Genomic DNA, 23,139 nt, shown 5'->3' on the forward strand with positions numbered 1-23,139 from the left:
ATACTCCCCTCCGCGTGGGAAACAACTGACGAGTCTTCCCTGCCTCCGTGTCGTTCCCTTCCTAGGCCTCGCCATCGTCCACCGCCCTGGTGCAATCGGCGCTGCCGGGTCAACATGGTCAACGACCGACATGCATCTGAAGTGGACTGGACGTGGAGAGGCTGACAGCTGGGTCCACGGCCGCACGCAAGGAAATACCTCCTTATTACGTGCAAAATAATGATTCCTCCACCTGACATCTGGGACCCACCAAAAGGGCTTCTGTATTTCGCGAAAAAAATGTTACCACCGCTGACAGCTTGGACCCACCAGCTATATCTTCGCATGCAAGGAAGTGCCTCCTTATTAAGCACAAAAAAATGAATACTCCCCCTGCTAGCTGGGACCCAGTATAGTGGGAAGCTGACTTGTGGGCCTACTTAGTTGATGGGGACGAAGGGCTTTGTCAACTTAGTCAATACTCCAGTGACCGTACGATGTCCATCCAACGGCCATAGTGCTTCTTCAACCTCTGGTCTTCGTTCTCCAGCCGCCCAAAGCAGCGCCGGTCGTGCCGCATGCTCCTGCCTCCCGTGGCCGGCTGTGATACCGCGGAGGCCACACCGCCCCCTACTACTCCCACTGCTAGCCAGGCCATCCCTGTACTCACCCACACCCCCTGTTATTCTGTGGTGATGGCAGCCTCACACCGCAGCCGAACCAGTGAACCCTCGTACTCCTCTTTGCGTGGGCACCCACTGCTGCGACTTCCCCGGCTCCGCGTCGTCCCCTTCCTAGGCCTCGCCGTCGTCCACCGCCGTGGTGCTCTCGGTGCGGCGTGGTCAATGTGGTCAACGACCGACTTCCATCGAAAGAGTACTATGCGTGGAGAGGCTGACAGTTGGGTCCACGATGGCCGCAAGGAAGTGCCTCCTTATTACGCGCAAAATAATTATTCCTCCACCTGACAACGGGGACCCACTGGACGGGCTACGGTATTTCGTGAAAAAAACGTTTCCCCCTGACTGCTGGGACCCACCAACTACACCTTCGCACGCAAGGAAGTGCGTCCGGGCAAAAAAAAAACAAAATGATTCCCCCCCTGACTTGTGGGACCCACCAGCTACATCTTCGCACGCAAGGAAGTGCCTGACAGTCGGGACCCACCTGGTCGAAGCGTATGTAGCGTTGTCATTCTGGTCGCGAACGTGTACGTACATATATACTAGTCGATGTAGAGCCGCGCACGTGTCGCAGTAGAGGCATGCACATGTCGTAGTAGAGGCGCGTACGTGTTGTAGTAGAGGCGCGCACATAGCATGTACACGTATGTACAATGGCCAGTGTGCAAGAAAGAAAATACGGCCACGTATGTGTACATACGGGCGGGGTCTCGAACGCCTACTCTTGCATACGTACGGCCAGGGCTCGTGTACATGGCTGGGTCAGAACGGAGAAACAACGTCATCGTCGTGTTCATGGGGAGCCAACCAGCTGGGTCGGAACAGAATGCGTTGTCGTGTTCATCAGGAGGGCTTGGACGGAACAGGCGATGGAAACGAGGCCTAGCGTACCGCAGAACGGAGGAAACGACCTTGTGTTTGACCGGCCATGTTCCAAACGGGATCCTGTTCATCGGGAGGGGTCTGCCGTACCGCAAAATGGAGGAAACGGACCTCCTACAGTCGAAACGGGGGTCCTATTGATCGGGAGGGGTGTGGCATACCGCAAAACGGACGAAACGGACTTGTGTTGGAGCGCTACGGTCAAAACGGGGGTCCTGTTCATCGGGAGGGGTGTGGCGTACCGCAAAACGGGACTCCACGGGATACTGTTCATCTCCACGGTCGACCTCCTCCAGCCTCCACGGGCTACCGTCGACCTCCTCCAGCCTCCACGGGCTCCTGTTCATCCAGCCTCCACCGCGCGCTACTCAACCGGCTACTGTTCAACCACCCCTCCACAGGCACCCCTCCATCATCTACTATTCATCCAGCCCTCCACGGGGTCGTCTAATTCATCCAGCCCTCCACACCACGGGGTCCTGTTCATCCAAAGGCAACACCACCGCTCATTGTTCATCCAAACCCCCCCGCAACACTCACTGTTCATCCAGAGAGGCAGCATCGATCGGCTTCAGTTAGCAGCAGTAGCAAAGGAATCGCTCGATCGGGTTCTGTTAACAGCCATCGATCGATCGCTCGGGTTCAGTAACACGTAGCCTGCAGTGCAATCGCTCGGGTTCAGTTAGAGCCCAAAGCCTCGCTCCGGTTCAGTTAGAGCCAATGCCTCGCACACACGCGCATACGTGTACGAGAGAAACGCGCATTGCTCGGCCCCCAGCCGCCCACCGTAACCGGGAACTCCCCGAAATTTTCCTCGCCCTCGCTTCTACCATAGATTTTTATGTCATGGACGGCCCAAAGAATGTCATGCAGCTGCCTCTCCGGCCTGTCCACGACGAAAAGCCCAGAAAAAAGTTTCGTTCGGCCCAAAATGTCACGGACGTGTCTTTTTTTTGTAGTGATGTAGTGCTTAGGCAAAGCCCTGCGTGGATCACTTCACCATCACAGTCACCACGCCATCGTGCTGACGGAACTCTCCCTCGAAACTTTGCCGGATCAAGAGTTCGAGGGACATCATTGAGCTGAACGTGTGCAGAACTCGGAGGTGCCATGCGTTCGGTGCTTGATCGGTCGGAACGAGAAGAAGTTCGACTACATCAACCGTGTTGTCAAACGCTTCCGCTTTCAGTCTATGAGGGTACGTGGACACACTCTCCCCCTCACGTTGCTATGAATCTCCTAGATAGATCTTGCATGAGTGTAGGAATTTTTTTGAAATTGCATGCCTCGTTTCCCAACAGTGGCATCAGAGCTAGGTCTATGCATCGATGATATGCACGAGTGGAACACGAAGAGTTGTGGGCGGTGATCGTCATACTGCTTACCACCAATGTCTTATTTTGATTCGGTGGTATTGTTGGATGAAGCGGCCCGGACCAACCTTACATGACCACGTTCATGAGACCGGTTCCATCGACAGACATGCAACTAGTTTTGCATAAAGGTGCCTGGCGGGTGTCCGTTTCTCCAACTTTAGTTGAATCGAATTTGACTGCGGCCGGTCCTTGTTGAAGGTTAAAACAGAAAACTTGATAAATCACCGCTGTGCTTTTGATGCGTAGGTAAGAACGGTTCTTACTACAAGCCCGTAGCAGCCACGTAAAACTTGGAACAACAAAGTAGAGGACGTCTAACTTTTTTGCAGGGCATGTCATGATGTGATATGGTCAAGACATGATGTGATATACGTTATGGTATGAGATGATCATGTTTTGTAAAAGTTATTGGCAACCGGCAGGAGCCTTATGGTTGTCTCTTTATTGTATGAAATGCAAACGTCATGTAATTGCTTTACTTTATAACTATGCGTTAGCGATAGTTGTAGAAGCAATAGTTGGCGAGACGAGCACGATGCAACGATGTAGATCAAGGTGTCAAGCCGGTAACGCTGGATATCATGACGATGCTTTGGAGATGGAGATCAAAAGCACGAGATGATGATGGCCATATCATGTCACATATTTTGATTGCATGTGATGTTTATCTTTTATGCATCTTATTTTCCTTAGTACGGCGGTAGCATTATAAGATGACCCCTTACTAAAATTTCAAGGTATAGGTGTACTCCCTAAGTATGCATTGAGGGAGTTCCGGACTAGGGGGTGTCCGGATAGCCGAACTATCATCATCGGCCGGACTCCAAGACTATGAAGATAGAAGATTGAAGACTTCGTCCCGTGTCCGGATGGGACTTTCCTTGGCGTGGAAGGCAAGCTTGGCGATACGGATATGTAGATTTCCTACCATTGTAACCGACTCTGTGTAACCCTAGCCCTCTCCGGTGTCTATATAAACCGGATGGCTTTAGTCCTTAGGACGAACAACAATCATACCATAGGCTAGCTTCTAGGGTTTAGCCTCCTTGATCTCGTGGTAGATCCACTCTTGTAACACACATCATCAATATTAATCAAGCAGGACGTAGGGTTTTACCTCCATCAAGAGGGCCCGAACCTGGGTAAAACATCGTGTCCCTTGTCTCTTGTTACCATCCGCCTAGACGCACAGTTCGGGACCCCCTACCCGAGATCCGCCGGTTTTGACACCGACATTGGTGCTTTCATTGAGAGTTCCTCTGTGTCGTCACCGATAGGCTCGATGGCTTCTTCGACTATCATCAACGATGCAGTCCAGGGTGAGACCTTTCTCCCCGGACAGATCTTCGTATTCGGCGGCTTTGCACTGTGGGCCAATTCGCTTGGCCATCTGGAGCAGATCGAAAGCTACGCCCCGGGCTGTCAGGTCAGATTTGGAAGTTTGAACTTCACGGCCGACATCCGCGGGGACTTGATCCTCGATGGATTCAAGCCAAAGCCGAGTGTGCCGCACTGTCACGACGAGCATGATTTAGCTCTGCAGCCGGACAGTACCCTGGAGGCCGCACTCGAACCCGCTCCGATCTTCAACTCAGAGCCGGCTGCGCAGATCGAGGACGGATGGCTAGACACCGCCTCGGGAGCTGCAACCTCTACGGCGATAGAGCCGAACAATGACCTTGTCCCTCATGAAGCCCGTGACTCCGAGGCGCCGGACTCCTTGCCGGACTCTGAACCTCTCGCGCCCCCTCCGATCGAATCCAATTGGGCGCCGATCATGGAGTTCACCGCAGCGGACATCTTTCAACACTCTCCTTTTGGCGACATCTTGAGTTTGCTAAAGTATCTCTCGTTATCAGGAGAGCCCTGGCCGGATTGCGGTCATGACGGTTGGGATGCGGACAACGAAGAAATTCAAAGCCCACCCACCACCCACTTGGTAGCCGCTCTCGACGATCTAACCGACATGCTAGACTACGACTCCGAAGACATCGACGGTATGGACGAAGATGCCGAAGACGACCAAAAACCAGCGCCTACTGGGCACTGGAAAGCCACCTCATCACACGACGTATACATGGTGATACACCCAAAGGAAGCGATAGTGGGGAAAAACGGGACATGGTGAAGGACAACTCCCCAACAAACAACCAAAACGGCGACGCAAGCGCCGCCCGAAGACCGGCCTCGATAAAAACGACACCCATACGGACCCGGCCCTAGAGCAGGGCGAAGCGGTGGACGACGCACATGTCAACAAGCAGCCAGCCGGACATGAACTGGACAAACAACCCATCCCCGGCGAAGATGATCTCACATCACCAGAGCATACGAATCTTCATAAAAGGCTCGTCGCCACTGCAAGAAGTTTGAAGAAGCAAAAGCGGAAGCTCAAAACAGCGGAGGACGCACTCAGAATGAGATGGAGCAAAGTACTCAACAGCACAGATAAACATGGCGCTAGTCGCCAGACAAAGAGCTACCCGAAGCGCAAGCTGTTGCCCGAATTTGACGAGGAGGCCTTAGAGCCCCCGCAGTCAAAATAGAAAGAAGCCGCCTGGCCAGATAGACAACCAGATGACAGGCCAAGAGCAACAAGGGGCGCTGCACACAAGCCGACACACGATCAGCATAAAGACCCTCGGAAAAAGGACGACCCAGACAGATCTATTTATGGGCCAAAAAAGAAGACTCCAGGAAGCAACATAACCCGCAAAGCATTTGAAGACAACAGCACACCCAAATACAGGGGCGCCGCACACCCACTATGTTTCACCGACGAGGTACTGGATCATGGATTTCCAGCGGGATTCAAACCCGTAAACATAGAAGCATATGACGGAACAATAGACCCCGGAGTCTGGATTGAGGATTACATCCTACACATACATATGGCCAGAGGAGACGATCTCCATGCCATAAAATACCTACCCCTCAAGCTCAAAGGGCCAGCTCGGCATTGGCTTAAAAGCCTCCCAGAAAATACCATTGGAAGTTGGGAAGAGCTTGAGGATGCGTTTTGAGCAAATTTTCAGGGGACCTATGTCCGTCCTCCGGATGCAGACGATTTAAGTCACATAACTCAACAGCCCGGAGAGTCAGCACGCAAATTCTGGAACAAGTTCCTCACTAAAAAGAACCAAATAGTTGACTGTCCGGACGCTGAAGCCTTAGCAGCCTTTAAACACAACGTCCGAGACGAATGGCTTGCCAAACACCTCAGCCAGGAAAAACCAAGAACAATGGCCGCACTAACAAGCCTCATGACCCGCTTTTGCGCGGGGAAGACAGCTGGCTGGCTATGTGCAGCACCAGCGACCCGAATACATCCGAAGTTAGGGATGGAAAAGGGAAATCACGACGCAGAAAAGATCAGCGCCGGAATAGGGAAAATGGCCCGAATTGTACGGCGGTCAACGCCGGATTCAAAAGGTCTCGGCCGAACAACAAAACACTGCCCCTCATGGACAACAGTGACGAGCTATCCAACCTAAATAAGATTCTGGACAGACTATGTCAAATACATGGTACCTCCGGGAAGCCTGCAAACCATACCCACAGAGATTGTTGGGTCTTCAAACAGTCTGCCCGACTTAATGCCGAACACAAGGGGCTCGACACACCAAGCGAAAGTGACGAAACCCAAAAGCAGCACTCCGGAAAACAGAAGACTTTCCCACTAGAAGTCAAAACAGTGAACTCACTTTATGTGATAACACGAAAAGATAGCGCGGCACCTGCAATACCAGGACACCGCCCGCAGAATGGGGATAGAATACCAAAATTCGCCATAGCAGCACTTCCTTCAAAGGAGTGACGCCAGGCTCTGTACTACTAGAGGTTGTGTTCGGTTCATCCGACAACCTCCATCGCGAAAAGCTCACTATCCATCGCCCCATCAAACAGTAGCCCTTAAGCACTACTGGGGCGCGCAGCTTCCGCCAGCCCTAACACAATACCACATTACGCGATTTTTATTCTTAAAAATGCCCGGTTAACGTGGCATAATTTCATTAAAAAGTAACTTCGAGTGTTCCTCGACTACGGAGAACGTGAGACTGCCTCGACAGCCACACACTAATCAGACCTTGCGGGTCAAAGCCCCTAAAAATAGGTCATTCAGACCTCGGACATGGTTAGGCAAGTCCGGCAAGGGGCTTCCCAGCCGCATATCCCCTTTATAAGGGGCTGCGTGTATAAATGATGAGAGCCAATAAAGCTCAATTTTCTTCCTTTTATTCTATTCTTATACAACCTCTGCACGATATTTCTTGCAAACTAAGTCCTTCTCTTTTACAGATGAAGCACGTGCTACACCCGTCCAGGATACAGCACAACGGAGACACAGGCGCAGACGTGCAGCAGGGACCCATTGCAAGGATTCTTTTTAGATTAAGACCCTGCGTCAACCTTTCTTACTGTCTCTTGTTAATACACATCCCCCGGTTTCCTACCATAACCGAGGAGGAGGCTGGCGTTTCGGCATCGGCCGCGTCAGAAGTTCCCTCCTGAACCTGGACACTAAGGGCTTAGGGCATTGTTCTGCCCAGTATCATAAAGACCGAACAACTCAGGGAGTGTTCGGCATCTCGAGTTAGGCCTTATATGCATCAGCTCCGAATCATGTCTTTGGTCAAATGTTGGATTTGCCCGGCTCCTGTGTTTTGCTGCCTTACATTCCGTATCATCGGCTAACGCGGCACCAGGAGAACTACTGCGATTGTACCCCGGTTCGGCCGAGCGAGCACCTCAGTAGAGAAAGCCGAAAACTGGCTGTCATGATATAGCGAGAGACTGGTCAACCACTCGATCGACCATTGGAATGGTTAGAATTCCTCCGCTTTGACGAAGGACCGCTTCCCGGTCAGGCACATACGCGCCCCGAATTTCAGAGAGGAGCGGTGCCGCTAGGGGCTATATAGTAGCCCCACATTCGAGCTCCTATGGCTAAGTGAAAGTGATAAAGCATTATAGTCCGGTTGCCTAGTTTGCTACGCTATCACCTCCCTAAAAGGACCAAGACGTTGGACTAAGTGTGAAAAAGCGCTTTTCTTTTTACAAACACCCCCACACCATGTGCGTGGGGGCTGAAGCCAAAGACTGCAACTTTCAGGTTATTCGTACATATACGGCCTCATAGGAGATAGTTCAATACTTGAACACACAAGTATAAAAAGTTATTGCATTATAAACATGATCTCATAAATCATACATGTCATTCAAACATAACATCTTTCGAGCACTGTGACTCTATTATATGAGCGCCCTGCAGGACTTCCTCAAAATAGTGCTCGGTGGGGAATCGGCTTTTGTCCGAACCCCGAGATGCAACAGCGGTGGCATCCATCTCCGCTAAGTATGTCTTACCACGGGCGACAGCCATCCGTGCACCTTCTATGCATGCCGACAGCTTCATCGCCCCAATACGCGGCACCGCCCCAAGGAATTGCTGCAACAAGCCAAAATAACTCTTCGGCTTGGGCCTTTTCGGCCACAGATGAGCGACCACATCCATCATGGCAAGTCCGGACAATCTATTCAGCTCAGCCCACTCAACCAGCCGATCACTCAACGGATGTGGACGCTCCGGACTATGGAATTGAGACCAGAAAAGCTCTTCCATTTCGTGATCCTCCTGGCTTCGAAAGTGCACGACTGCGTCCGCCGCACTCGCCGCCAAGTCCAGATAAGGATCCTCCGCATTGTACAATCGGCCCAGCTGAGCATACTTCGGATCCGTGAACTTCCTATGCAGCATAAAGGGCTTTCCAGCCACAATGTCTCCGACCTGACACAATTCCTCCTTCATAGCCCGCATCGCACTACGGGCATCCTTGGCTTCGGTGTCGGCCTTCTTCAGGTCCTCTTGCTCCGCTCGGCGTTCTCTTTCAAGAACCTCTAGGCGGTCGGTAGCAACTTTTAGTTTCATGGCCATTCTGGCCATCTCCTCCCTGCTTCGGCAGTGAGCAGCCTTCTCGGCTTCTATCTCTTCCGCTGCCTTCGAGGCAGTCGCCTCGCTTTTTCTGGCTTGCTCCTTGGCCCGAGCAAGTTCTCCTCGGAGGCCTTCCACAGCAGAAGCACTATCTGCATCAGGCATACAAATTGTAAGGAATGAGCGTCAGCTCCCTTACTAGGCGACCGCAGAGCAACCACATACCTTGTGACTCATCGAGTCGTTTATTGACCAGCGAGATGTCCGCATCCGCAACATCGAGTTGCTTCTTCAGTTCGGCAAATTCATCAGTCCGGCTGGCCACCGAACGTTCCGCCACCTGCATAGGAAAGGCGACAATCTATAATTGAGATTATGATCCTTGGCACGCTGTCACTTTCGACAGCATACCAAGTCTCGGGAGCTACTATCTATACAGGGCGCACTTCATGTGCAAAACTGTCAAAAGGTATGTCATTTTTTGCGTACCTTAAATCCCGTCAGCAAACTTCCGACGGCCTCACACAACCCTCTTTCGGCGGACGAGATCCTCTCAATCACCATACCCATTAATGTGCGGTGATCTTCTGAGATGGACGCCCTCTTAAGCAAATCCAGCAGCTCCACCGGCCGTACTCCAATGGGTGCCGAACTCTATGGCCCCGCCGGACTCGGGGAGACCCTCCGCGACGACACCTCAGGGTCGTCCGCCCCACAAGATGGGGAGGCAGATGGAGGTGTTTCGCTCTCCATCATCTCCGGACGAAGGTCTCCCGAAGATGAGCAGTGCTGAGATGGGCTGAGATCCAAACTACAAGGTGAAAACTTCGGTTACCCTTAGAAATTAAATAGGGATGTCCACTATTACAAAATTCCCCCTTTTACTTACGGCTCGCTAGAGGGCTGATTTCTCCGAGGAGACAGTTCGGCCGGGGCTCTTCCCGGCCCGAGACCTTCCGGTACAAATTTCTTTCCCCGCTTTGAGGCCTTGGCCTCCGGGTCTTCAGAAGCGGTCCTCTTCTCCCCCTGGAAGGAGGGATTCCTCCCTTACTAAAAGCCTCCGTGGCGGAGGTGGTAGATCCCCTGTGCCCTTCTTCGCCCTCCTCCGAAGGTGCAACCTCTAACATTTTGATTAACACGGGATCCTGCATGGTCTTAGGGAGGTGGCCGGACACCGTATCAGTTTTTCTTGCGCTATCCACTCCTGTCCAAGGGATAGCTGGTTAAAAGGCAAACCCACAGTAAATAAATGGACGATGTGTCCGGACACAGGGCTACTTACTTGAGTATCCGGGCGATTGCAGCTTAGGCCAGCATCCTCGGTCAATTCCGGACGCATCTCTTGCGATCCGAAGAACAGTTCATACATCTCCGCGGGTGTCAAACCCATGAAGTGTTGAAGAGCTCGTGGCCCCTCCGGATTAAATTCCCATAGGCGGAGGGGGCGACGTTTGCAGGGCAGTAGGCACCGGACCAACATAACCTATACCACTACGGCCAGATTGATCTCCCTTTCTTGGAGGCCTCGAATCCGGTCCTGCAACAGGGGAACGTCCTTGGACCACTACTAGAAAAACCCCTACTAATGGCGCACCTAATATGGCCATTAATGGCGCGTCTGTGGTGCGCCATTAACAGCACGCCATTAGTAATTTTTACTAATGGCGCACCACCTGGTGCGCGATTAGTATCTGGTATACTAATGGCGCACCGCGGGTGCGCCATTAGTATAGGCCAGCGTGCGCCATTAGTATGCCTCCCAGGGGCCATGTATACCCAGGTGCTTTGGCATACTAATGGCGCACCACCACTGGATACGCCATTAGTAACCGCAGCATACTAATGGCGCACTACCCAGTGATGCGCCATTAGTATGCACTGTCATACTAATGGCGCACTGTCCTATGATGCGCCATTAGTATGAATATTAGGTTTTTTTTATCTTTTTATTTTCTGTTTTTTGCACAGGTTACAAAATGTATAGTTTGACAAAATATAGACAGCACACATCAACAACAGATTCATCGAATACAATAGAAGATTAGTCTTTGAATACAATTCATCATATTAGTCTCCGAATACAATTCATCATATTAGTCTCCGAATTAAAAAGACCGAACAAAGATAGAACATTATATTACAAGTCTCGAGACCGCGAGTAGCGAGTTTGTCTTCACATTACAAGTCGATATCGATCATCTAAACTACCATCACATAGAAGAGAGCTGCGGTCATCACGATGAGCATCATCATGATGAAACTCGTCTTCATCCGGTTCCTCCAACGCTCCCTCCCCTCTCCCGCTAGATAGCGGGCGTATCTAGATTCGGCCTCGGCCCTAGTGGTGTACCCTTTGTAACTGTTACCGCTGAATCGGTGAACCTGTCTCCGACACTCCTCCCAGTCATCGTAGACTCCGGGAACCTTACCCTTGTACACGACATACGTCGGCATCGCTATGCACTAGCCAAACGAAACGTTAGTACCAATTCACAGACAATACATAAGCAATATATAATTATGCAACAGAACGATCGGAAGAGAAAAGGAAGACATTAATAGCATCGATTACATCTAAGTTGAACGACTCTCGAAACCAAAGAGACATACTACAAGTTCATTAAAGTTTAATTACAACATGAGCCAATCGATGTTTCAGAACTAGACAACTCGACTCAAGGGACTGGAGCGTGGATGAAGCCGCCGTCTATCGTGGGAGTCATGAAAGAACGGGCGTTGTCATCCTGCATTTGTAGCATTGTGTCGATGTCACTGTTGGACGGTTGATTTCTGAGGTAGAACTACCCCGAGGTACGAAGGACATCTTGATGGATGATTTCCGCAAACTCCGACTGGATGCGAAAGAATTCTTGTCGGAGGTCCGCGTCCTAGATTGCCGACACGCTCGCGGCCCAATCTTTGAGTTTACTCGGTAGCAGAAGTTGATGATGGTCCCGTACGATCGCCCGCATGTGATGGATGGCGTAGTAGGCACCCTTCTGACTGCCAGGCGGCTGCTTGATGCAGCAGAACGTCGTATTGTGGGAGAACACGTGCTTGCCGTACTTACGAATAGGCCTGGTGAAGGTGCCTCCAGATTGGGCGTAGCCGGGGAGAACATCATCAAGAACCTTCTTGACATTTGTGTAGTCTACGTTCGACTGACGGTCCGGGTCGAAATACGTGGCCATGGAATATTTGGGGCTTAGGAGGATGAGCGTGCAACGTGTGTCACTGCAGAAAACACGGAATGTTAAAAGAAAAACGATCGAAAAGTAAGAATTCATATGTTACGGGCCGGTTGAGGGGAGGACTTACTCGGGAAAGTAAGGCACGAGGAAGTTATCCTTATCTTGGTTTGCCAGAATGACGCCTTCGAGGTAAGAACTCGCGACTTGCCGGTCCCCAGCGCTGCCCAAGATCTTGGCACGCATGTACAAGGGGTCGACTATCACGATGTCCGGGGTCTTGTCGCGAATGATCCGCATCTCCATACTCGGCAAAAATAGCTGAACGAAGGTGTAGTGCAGCGGATGAAGGTTCAACATAGCGTGGATGTCATCAAAACGCAGGACGATCGTACGCCCGATGGAGTTATCCACAAAGCCCTTGCCCTCTGGCACCTTGGCCGCGAAAACCGGGTATGCCACATCCTTCTCCCTGAGACGCCGCTTCTCCAAAGCAAGAACACTGTCATGCAGACTCCGCATAGCACCGGTTGCAGCATTGAGCATATTTGTCGGTAGCATCGCCCTACCCGCCACATGCACCCTCCTCGAGATATCCTGCGGTGAAGGTGGCCCGTCCTGAGCACGGATCGTACTCGGTGCCGGCTGGCTCGCACCCTTCTTAGTCTTTCTTTTGCGTGCCTTCTTCTTCTCCTGTAATGGGACCGAGTTCTGCTCACAGACCGCCTTCTTGAGTGTGTTGGGGCTGATAATATTTCGCACCTCGCCTATCTGAGGCTCGGTGAAGTCGGCAGCTGGAGGCGTCTCCTGAGAGCTGAACGCCAGACGGCGCCTGTTGCAACCTGGCTTCTCCGCGGTACGAGCTAGATCGCACACGTCTTTTGTTGGGTTTGGTTCTTGAGAAGGAGGCCCCATGAAGTCGCCATCGTACCCATGCTCGGCAAAGTACTGATCGACGTTGCCAAATGTATCATCGTCGTCGTCGTCGTCGTTCTGATCCTGTGCCATATGCATGTTTGGATCCAGTGGCATAGGGATGTCCGGCACCGTTACGGCGGTCTTGCCATGGGGCCGACTTGGCGCCGGCACGACTGGCGGTGTTGTCTTTGGGGTGGTGTCCCCCGCCCCCAAACGAATCTGGCTCTTCGGCCAAAGCAGGGGCCAGCTCAGCCAGGCGCTGAGGGTCATCACGTCATCATCGTCGGCCCCGACGGGTCGAATCGGAGGTAACAAGTCGTCGCAGCCTGGCAGCACCCGAACCAGTTGAACTGCTCGTTCTCCTCCTGACTTACTCCTAGGAGGCAGGTGAAAAACTGCTCGATCTCCTCCTGACTTAGAGTGAAGCACGCGGCAGGGTAGTCATTTCCGGTCTTCTTGGCCTTTTTGCCTTTGCGACGACTTTCTGTGTCCTGCTTCGCCTCATCATCATCATCATCATCATAATCATCATCATCATCATCATATATAGCGTGAAGCTCCTGCCTGATGCCCATTGATTTCAAGTCTGCCCTTGCTTTCGGCCCATCTTTGGTCCTCTCTGGCATGTTGAGCAGGGTACCAAGCAGACTCTCGCACACGTTCTTCGTGATATGCATGACATCAAGGCTGTGAGGCACACAGTGGATCTTCCAGTACGGCAAGTCCCAGAAAACAGACCTCGTTTTCCATACCTTCAGCAGCGGCTCTGGCACCTTTCGCTTCTTTCCCGGCTCTGGCGCCTTTTGCTTCTTTCCCGGCAGTGGGGAGTCTTTCCAATTTTTCAACAGCTTGTCTATTTCCTCGCCGCTCCTCGTACACGGGCGTTTTCGGGGTTCGGTTTCACCATCGAACAGATCCTTGCGTTTCCTCCACGGGTCATCGTCGCGAAGCCACCTTCGATGTCCCATGAACACGGTTTTCGAAGACCCGGGATCTCTATCTAGCTGGCGATACGTTGTGTCATCCATGCACCTTACGCATCCAGAAAATCCGTGGACTACCTGCCCCGCAAGATATCCGTAACCGAGATAGTCGTGCACCGTCGTGAGCAGTGCGGCTCTCATAGGGAAATATTCTTTCTCTGCGGCGTCCCACGTATTGGCTGGCGTTTTCCACAGCGTGTCAAGCTCCTCTTTCAGCAGCCCCAGATACAGATTGATGTCGTTCCCTGGTTGTTTCGGCCCTTCAATTAGCATACTCATGTGAATGTACTTCCTCTTCATGCACAACCAGGGGGGAAGGTTGTACATCCACACAAACACAGGCCAGGTGCTATGTGTGCTTCAGTGGCTGCCAAACGGATTGACTCCATCGGTGCTCGCGCCCAGCACGATGTTCCTTGGATCGTTCCCAAATTCTGGGTATTCGAAGTTCAATGCTTGCCACTGGCTCGCATCCTTAGGGTGACTCAGCATCTTGTCTTTTTTATCTATCTCCGGATCATTTGCGTCATCTTCTCGCTTCTTCTCCTCCCTATCCGCGTGCCAACGCAGGAGCTTTGCTACCTTAGGATCCGCGAAATACCGCTGCAGACGAGGAGTGATCGGAAAGTACCACACCACTTTTCGAGGAGCTTTCTTCCTCTTCTTGTATCGAGTGACACCGCACACCGGACATATTGTAGACTCCGCGTGCTCGTCCCGATAAATGATGCAATTGTTCATGCACACATGGTATTTCACGTGCGGTAAATCCAGAGGACACACGATTTTCTTTGCCTCCTCCAAACTGGTCGGGCACTTGTTCCCCTTGGGAAGACGTTCGTGCCAGAATGACATGTTCTCGTCGAAGCATGCGTCGGTCATTTTGTGTTTTACCTTCATCTCCAGAGCCATGAGCGTTACTTTCAGGCGGGTATCCTCGGGCCTGAATCCTTCATACAACGGAGTAACCGCGTCTAACTCAAGTTGATCCATCTTGGCTTTCTCTCGGGCGGCAGCTCTTGCGTTATCCGTCTGCTTGAGAAGCAGCTCTTGAATATGAGGGTCCTGCACCCAGCCCATCGATGGTCCAACGTCGTCTGCTCCGCCGGCATCATCATCATGTCCTGCATCTTCTACATGATGACTGTGTACAGCATCACCGTCGTGATCATCTCCTGGGGATTCTTCGTCTTCTCGCCCCCCCCGAGCCGCGGTGGTTGTCTTGCTGCCCTTCCTCATTTCTTGCCCGGCCCCCATGAACGACTTCGTAGTCATCATCATCACCTTGCCACCGATAGCCATCCATGAAACCACGCAAGAGCAGGTGGTCCCGCACCTGCCCGGAATCCGGGTCCGCAATAAGGCTATTCAGCTTGCATCTTCGACACGGACATCTTATCTCCGTCTCGTTCTTTTGAAGCATCTCGGCCTTCGCGGACCTCAAAAACCTATTCACGATGCCTTCGGTCATCGTGCGAACCATGGTCGCCTGCGGGGTAGAGCAAAACGATATTTTAGAACCAAGAAAAAATTTGGCATGACTTTCCCTAAAAATAGGACCAAAAAGAATGCTTAATGCCAAAATTCTCGCCGAAACGGAAATGAATCAACATTCCGGCAAAATATTGGCAACTATCGCATTTCAAATACCGGTACACCTCCAAACACAAACACATATGCAACACCACAAACATATGCAACACCACGAACATACATAGATCTAGCTAGGCCATAAAAAGTGCATGTGCACATTGTTTGTAGGGAGAACAACATAAATATAGCTTCCCCCCTTACTTACCTAGCAAAACAAGGTAACTTAACCACTTAATTTGAATGAATCTATGGTGGAAATGAGGTGAAAAAGAGGAGGCACCCGAGACAAGGAGGAGGCGGTGGAGAGAATGAAGTGGGGAGAAAGTGAGTGTGGGAGGAGAGGCTGTCCAAAATATCTTGTTTCTGCCCACTTACTAATGGCGCACCAGCAACAAATGCGCCATTAGTAATCCAGGTTACTAATGGCGGACCCCCTGGCGGTGCGCCATTAGAACTTTTGCAAAAAAAGGAATAAAAGCAATAATAAAAAAATAACATTAGTGGCGCACCTCCTGGATGGTGCGCCATTACTAGTTACAACTAGTAATGGCGCACCACCAGGGGATGCGCCATTAGTATGTTTGGACAGGCGCACTAGTTCAAAAAAAATTTTTGGTACTAATGGCGCACCGTGGTCAGGGTGCGCCATTAGTAGTTTCAACACTAATGGCGCATCAGAGGGTGGTGCGCCATTAGTATATACTAATGGCGCACCACTTGTCTGGTGCGCCATTAGTGTCATTTCCATCTATAGCCCTTTTCCTAGTAGTGGACGGCCCCCAGTCACGCCCCTTGTTGACCCATGACGTCAGCCGCTGTGGAGGGCCCGAGCGGAAGACGGGCGGCAGGCTCTGCCTGCTGCCCCTGGGAGCGGTGATATAGAACCACTCCTGTTGCCACAAGCCGAGCTCCTCCTGAAAAGAGCCCTCGGGCCATGGAGCATCGGCCCTCTTACTTATAACCGCCCCGCCGCACTCTGCCTGACGCCCCTCAATTATCTTCGGTTCCACGTCGAAGGTTTTGAGCCACAAGCCGAAGTGAGGGGTAGTGCGGAGGAAGGCTTCACAGACGACAATGAATGATGAGATGTGGAGGATAGACTGCGGAGCCAAGTCATGGAATTCCAGCCCATAGTAAAACATGAGCCCCCTCACGAAGGGATCCATCGGGAAGCCTAAACCCTGACGGAGGTGAGACACGAACATGACGCTCTCACCAAGCTCGGGAGTAGGAATAACTTGCCCTCGGGCAGGCAGCCTATGCGAAATCTCGTAGGTTAAGTACCTGGCGTCTCTTAGCTTTAGCACGTCCTCTTCCATGACGGAGGAGGGCATCCACCGGCCTCGTAGGTCGGGGCCGGGCATTGTCGAAGATCGAAGGTACCCAAATATGGAGCCCTGGGTGTTGGAACTCGGGGCGAGGGGCGGATTCGATAGAGGATTGAAGGAAAAGAACGGGCCTTGGTCTCATTATAAAGAGGAAGAATACCAAGAGCCGTCCCCGTGACCGTTTGGAACCCGCCTTCGATGGAGGGGGCGTGGCAACGGGCGCGGTTGGGTTACCCACGTCCGTATTGATGGGAATCCCGGAATAAGGGGAACACGATCTCTGCTTCGACAAGACGTGCCAAGGAAACCGCCTCGCTAAACGCGCTGAGGTGGAACAATAAAAACAATTTAAGTAAAGGCTTGGCAGTGGTGTGACGTCACACCACAAAATACGTCAGCAGATTGAACTTGTGTAATGTTATTCTCTCTACGGTGGTGCGTGGAATTTATTTTTGCAGAGCCAAACACTATCCTGGTGTTCACAATCTTCTATAAATTATTCGGAGGAAGAACCCGCCTTGCAATGCCGAAGACAACATGCGCGCCGGACTCGTTGTCATTGAAGCCTGGTTCAGGGGCTACTGAGGGAGTTCCGGACTAGGGGGTGTCCGGATAGCCGAACTATCATCATCGGCCGGACTCCAAGACTATGAAGATAGAAGATTGAAGACTTCGTCCCGTGTCCGGATGGGACTTTCCTTGGCGTGGAAGGCAAGCTTGGCGATACGGATATGTAGATTTCCTACCATTGTAACCGACTCTATGTAACCCTAGCCCTCTCCGGTGTCTATATAAACCGGATGGCTTTAGTCCTTAGGACGAACAACAATCATACCATAGGCTAGCTTCTAGGGTTTAGCCTCCTTGATCTTGTGGTAGATCCACTCTTGTAACACACATCATCAATATTAATCAAGCAGGACGTAGGGTTTTTACCTCCATCAAGAGGGCCCGAACCTGGGTAAAACATCATGTCCCTTGTCTCCTGTTACCATCCGCCTAGACGCACAGTTCGGGACCCCCTACCCGAGATCCGCTGGTTTTGACACCGACATGCATCATTGCGACAGTTCGTCGTGCTGAGATAACACATGATGATCGGGTGTGATAGGCTCTATGTTCACATACAACGGGTGCAAGACAGTTCTGCACATGCGGAATACTCGGGTTAAACTTGATGAGCCTAGCATGTACAAACATGGCCTCAGAGCACTGGTGACCGAAAGGTCGAACGTGAATCATATAGTAGATACGATCAACATAGAGATGTTCACCATTGATGACTACTCCATCTCACGTGATGATCGGACATGGTTTAGTTGATTTGGATCACGTATCATCGAGATGACTTGAGGGATGTCTATCTAAGTGGGAGTTCTTAAGTAATTTCATTAATTGAACTTAATTTGTCATGAACTTTGTCATGATAGTATTTGCATGTCTATGTTGTAGATCAATAGCTCGCGATATATCTCAATTATTTTTGATGTGTTCCTAGAGAAAAATAAGTTGAAAGATGATAGTAGCAATGATGCAGACTGGGTTCGTGATCTGAGGATTATCGTCATTGCTGCACAGAAGAATTATGTCCTTGATGCACCGCTAGGTGACAGACCTATTACAGGAGCAGATGCAGACGTTATGAATGTTTGACAAGCTCGGTATGATGATTACTTGATAGTTTAGTGCACCATGCTTTACGTCTTAGAACCAGGACTTCAAAAATGTTTTGAACGACATGGAGCATATGAGATGTTCTAAGAGCAGAAATTGGTATTTTAGACTCATGCCCGTGTCGGGAGGTATGAGACCTCTAACAAATACTTTGCCTACAAGATGGAGGAGAATAGCCCAGTCAGTGAGCATGTGCTCAGAATGTATGAGTACTACAAATCGCTTGAATCAAGTGGGAGTTAATCTTCCACATAAGATAGTGATTGACAGAGTTCTCTAGTCATTATCACCAAGTTATTAGAACTTCGTGATGAACTATAATATGCAAGGGATGACAAAAACGATTCCCGAGCACTTTGTGATGCTGAAATCGATGAAGGTAGAAATGAAGAAAGAGCATCAAATGTTGATGGTTAACAAGACCACTAGTTTCAAGTAAAAGGGCAAAAGAAAAAGAAAGTGAACTTCAAGAAGAATGACAAGCAAGTTGCCACTCCCATGAAGAAGCCCAAAGCTAGACCTAAGCTTGAAACTGAGTGCTTCTACTGCAAAGGGAATGGTCACTTGAAGCGGAACTACCCCAAATACTTGGCAGATAAGAAGGATGGCAGAGTGAACAAAGGTATACTTGATATACATGTTATTGATGTGTACTTTACTAGTGTTCATGGTAACCAATGGGTATTTGATACCGCTTCAGTTGCTAAGATTAGTAACTCGAAACACGAGTTGCAAAATGAAGAAAGACTAGTTAAGGGCAAGGTGACGATGTGTGTTGGAAGTGATTCCAAGGTTGATAAGATCACCATCGCACACTCCCTCTACCTTTGGGATTATTGTTGGACCTAAATAAATGTTATTTGGTGTTTGCGTTGAACATGAATATGATTGGATCATGTTTATTGCGATATGGTTATTCATTTAAGTCAGAGAATAATGGGAAAACTTTGTTTTTGCCACTCTAGTTTTTGCCAACTTTGTTTATGCCACTCTAGAATTTGACATTTCACTTTTGCCACTTAGTTTTTGACAATACATCACAATTGCCATTTTGTGGCAAAAGCAATAATTTTAGAGTAGCAATTGTGATACATTGTCAAAATCTAAGAGTGGCAAAAGTGAAATGAAAAGTTATTGCTTTTGCCACGAAATGGCATTTGTGATGTATTGTCAAAAACTAAGAGTGGCAAAAGTGTTATGTCAAATTCTAGAGTGGCATAAGCAAAGTAGGCAAAAACTAGAGTGGCAAAAACAAAGTTTTCCCGAGAATAAATGTTGTTCTGTTTACATGAATAAAACCTTCTATGGTCATACACCCAATGTAAATGGTTTATTGAATCTTGATCATAGTGATACACATATTCATAATATTGATGCCAAAAGATGCAAAGTTGATAATGATAGTGCAACAGATTGGTGGCACTATCGTTTACGTCATATTGGTGTAAAGCACATGAAGAAACTCCATGTAGATGAGCTTTTGGAATCTCTTCATTATGAATCATTTGATACTTGCGAACCATGCTGAGGGAGTCCTGGATTAGGGGGTGTCCAGATGGCCGGACTATGACCTTTGGCCGGACTCCTGGACTACGAAGATACAAGATTGAAGACTTCGTCCCGTGTCCGGATAGGACTTTCCTTGGAGTGGAAGGCAAGCTTGGCGATATGATATGTAGATCTCCTCCCATTGTAACCGACTCTGTGTAACCCTAGCCCTCTCCGGTGTCTATATAAACCGGAGGGTTTTAGTCCTTAGGACGAACAACAATCATACCATACCATAGCTTAGCTTCTAGGGTTTAGCCTCTCTGATCTCGTGGTAGATCAACTCTTGTACTACCCATACCATCAATATTAATCAAGCAGGAGTAGGGTTTTACATCCATCGAGAGGGCCCAAACCTGGGTAAAAACATCGTGTCCCTTGTCTCCTGTTACCATCCGCCTAGACGCACAGTTCGGGACCCCCTACCCGAGATCCGCTGGTTTTGACACCGACATTGGTGCTTTCATTGAGAGTTCCTCTGTGTCGTCACCTTTAGGCCCGATGGCTTCTTCGACCATCAACCACGACGCGGTCCAGGGAGAGACTTTTCTCCCAGGACAGGCTAATTCGCTTGGCCATCTGGAGCAGATCGAAAGCTACGCCCCTGGCCATCAGGTCAGATTTGGAAGTTTGAACTACACGGCTAACATCCGCGGAGACCTGAACTTCGACAGATTAGAGCGACGGCCGAGCGCGCCACACTGTCACGATGGGCATGATCTAGCTCTGCCGCCGGACAGCGCCCAGAGCGCCGCTCAGGTGTCCGCTCCGATCCTTAGCTCGGAGCCGACCGCGCTAGTCGGGGACGGACGGTTGTATGCCGCCCCGGGGGCTGCAATCCCTATGGCGATCGAGCCGAATATCAGCCTTGTCCTTTGTGAAGCCTGTGACTCCAAGGTGCCGGACTCCTTTCCGGACTCCGAATCTTCCGCACCCCTTCCGATCGAACCCAATTGGGCTCCGATCATGGAGTTCACCGCCACGGACATCTTTTAGCACTCGCCCTTCGGCGACATCCTGAATTCACTAAAGTCTCTCTCTCTGTCAGTAGAGCCCGGGCCAGACTATGGTCAGCAAGGTTGGGATGCGGATGACGAAGAAATTCGAAACCCACCCACCACCCACTTCATAGCCACTGTCGATGATTTAACCGACATGCTCAACTTCGACTCCGAAGACATTGACGGTATGAACACCGATGAAGGAGACGAACAAGAACCAGCACCTATAGGGCAATGGACAACCACCTCATCTCACGATGTATACATGGTGGACACACCTAAACAAAACAAAGACGAGGATCAAAAGGGTGCAACTAGGAATCATTCCCTCGAGAAGCAATCAAAGCGGCGGCGGAAACGCCGCGCCAAACCCCTCCTTGACAAAGATCCAGCCATAGAGCTGGATGAACCAGCGGACGACGAACACACCATCAAGCAACCGTCCGAACATGGCAACCTGGATGAACAAACCAAACATCCGGTCCTCGGCGAAGCTAATAGTCCGGACGACCTAACGCCGGACAAATTGCGGGAGAAGAATGACCCCCACCAAAGGCTCGCCGCCACGGCACGTAGCCTGAAAAAGCAGAAGCGGAAGCTCAAAACAGCGGAAGATACACTCAGAATAAGATGGGACAGGGTACTCAACACCGCACACAAGTACAGCAACAGTAACCACACAAAGAGCTACCCGACGCGAAAATTACTACCGGAATTTGATGAGGAGGCCTTAGAGCCCCCACGGTCAAAAAACAAGGAAGCCACCAGGTCGGATAGAAGACCCCATGACCGACTTCGAGCGGCAAAGGGCGCCGCACTCAATCCGGTGCACGATCCGCCCAAGGATTCGCATAAAAAAGACAACGCAACTAGATCCATCTACGGGCCAAGAAAGCAAGCTCTAGTAAGCAATGCAACGCAACAAATATACGAACATCACGGTACACCGAAATACAGGGGCGCCGCGCATCCCCTATGTTTCACCAATGAGGTGCCGGACCACGTACTTATAGCGGGATTCAAGCCCGGAAGCATAGAGGCATAGGACGGAACAACAGACCCTGGAGTCTGGATTGAGGATTATATCCTCCACATACACATGGCTAGAGGAGATGACCTCCATGCCATAAAATACCTACCCCTCAAGCTCAAAGGGCCAACCCGGCACTGGCTTAAAAGCCTTCCCGAAAACACCATAGGAAGTTGGGAAGAGCTCGAGGATGCTTTTCGGGCAAATTTTCAAGGGACCTATGTCCGACCTCCGGATGCAGACGATCTAAGCCATATAACCCAACAACCCGGAGAGTCAGCCCAGAAACTCTGGAACAGATTTCTTACAAAAAAGAACCAGATAGTCGACTGTCCGGACGCCGAAGCCTTAGCAGCTTTTAAACATAGCGTTCGAGATGAATGGCTCGCCAGAAACCTCGGCCAAGAAAGGCCAAGAACAATTGCCGCATTGACAAGCCTCATGACCCGCTTTTGCGCAGGAGAGGATAGCTGGTTGGCAAGAAGCAGCAGCAGCGTCCCAAGTACATCTAAAGTTAGAGATGGAAACGTAAAACCGCGCCGCAGCATGGATCAACACCGGTTCAAGTAGAACAGCCCGAAAAGCGCAGTAGTCAACGCCGGATTCAAAAGCTTTCGGCAAAATCAGAAAAAGCCGCCCCCAAAGATGACAGTGACGAGCTATCTAACCTCAACAAAATCTTGGACAAAATATGTCAAATCCACAGTACCCCCGGAAGGCTGGCAAACCATACCCACAGAGATTGTTGGGTCTTCAAGCAATCTGGCGAACTCAACGCCGAACACAAGGGGCTCGACATACCAAGCGAGAATGACGGCGAATCCCATAAGCAGTACACCGGAGAACAAAAGAAGTTCCCACAAGAAGTCAAAACAGTAAATTCACTTCATGTGACAAAAGGAAAAAACAGATTGGAGACTGTGGAGATACGCGCCATACGGCCTATCCCAGAGGAATCTAGCCACTGGTTGTTACAACCAATCACCTTTGACCATCAGGATTACTCTAGAGGTATCCAGAACGC

Source organism: Triticum dicoccoides, chromosome 5B (genome assembly GCF_002162155.2).
Source record: "Triticum dicoccoides isolate Atlit2015 ecotype Zavitan chromosome 5B, WEW_v2.0, whole genome shotgun sequence".
Lineage (NCBI taxonomy): Eukaryota > Viridiplantae > Streptophyta > Magnoliopsida > Poales > Poaceae > Triticum > Triticum dicoccoides.